Here is a 1,255-nt window from a genome sequence, read left to right on the forward strand (position 1 = left end):
GCCTCCCTTCCCCCCCACCTCTTCCTCCTTTCCTCCTCCTCCTCCTCCTCCTTCTCTTCTTCCTCCTCCTCCCTTCCATCCTTCCTTCCTTCCTTCTTCCCCTTTCTCTTCCTCTCTTATTCCTCCTCCTCCTACCTCAACCCCTCTTCCTCCTTTCTCAGCCCCTTCTCCCTCAATCCCTCCTCCTCCTTCTTCAACCCCCTTCTCCTTCAACCCCTTCTTCAACCACTCCTACTTCCTCAACCCCTTTTTCTTCAACCCCTCCTCCTTCCTCAACCCCGCCTCCTCCTCCTCCCTTTCCCCACCCCCTCCTCCCTTCCTCCTCTGTTTCCTCCTCCTCCTCCTCTGTTTCCTCCTCCTCCTCCTCCTCCTCCTCCTCCTCCTCCTCCTCCTCCTCCTCCTCCTCCTTCCTTCCTTCCTTCCTTCCTTCCTTCCTTCCTCACTCCTCCTCCTCCTCCTCCGTCAGGAGAGAACCTACTGAAGCGCCAAAGGAGATTCCCTTAGTCTACAGTGAGTTTGTCCTTGCGCTCACGTGGGTGGTATTGTATTTGAGAGAGAGAGAGAGAGAGAGAGAGAGAGAGAGAGAGAGAGAGAGAGAGAGAATTGCAGAACCATGCGTTCAGTGTCGCGGGAACCAAATATATCAGTATATACACCTGTAGGTAATGTGTATAAAGAGGTGACTACATAGTGAGTATAGAAGGGGAACTGCTGTTGACCTAAGCACTGAATAAAGTACCTGACATATAGACAGCTATAGTGGGTTACAGCCAAGACTAAATAGGAGCATTGGCAAAAATCATATTCCTAAAAACTGGACCTTCTGGTGCTACTTGCCGATTCGTGAGTAGCCATTTGCCTCGTTCTACCAGGCCTTACGTGGGTGCTGATGATACTTACGCATGCGCAGTCTCTAGCAGATTGTGCGCAGGCGCAATGACCTGTCCCTCTCCTCTTCTGATGATTAAAAGCCTTTAAAAATATCCCCACAAAGTCCAGATGAATCTGATGAATGTCACTCCGGGTATTTATAAAATATCGTTTTATTATGAAAAAAAACTGAGGAAGAATTAAAAAAAAAAAGCAAATTACACATCAAGGAGTTTAGCGAACAACTGAATAGAGTTAATGAATCGGTAACCATTTTTGTTATCTCGTTTTTATTTATTTAAATATTTTTTTTCCCCGAAGCCCCGGCGCCGTGTTTTATAGCTTTTCCGTTCAATGACTTTTGGAAATTTATTGTTTCATGAAT

Source organism: Macrobrachium rosenbergii, chromosome 42 (genome assembly GCF_040412425.1).
Source record: "Macrobrachium rosenbergii isolate ZJJX-2024 chromosome 42, ASM4041242v1, whole genome shotgun sequence".
In the NCBI taxonomy this organism is placed as follows: domain Eukaryota; kingdom Metazoa; phylum Arthropoda; class Malacostraca; order Decapoda; family Palaemonidae; genus Macrobrachium; species Macrobrachium rosenbergii.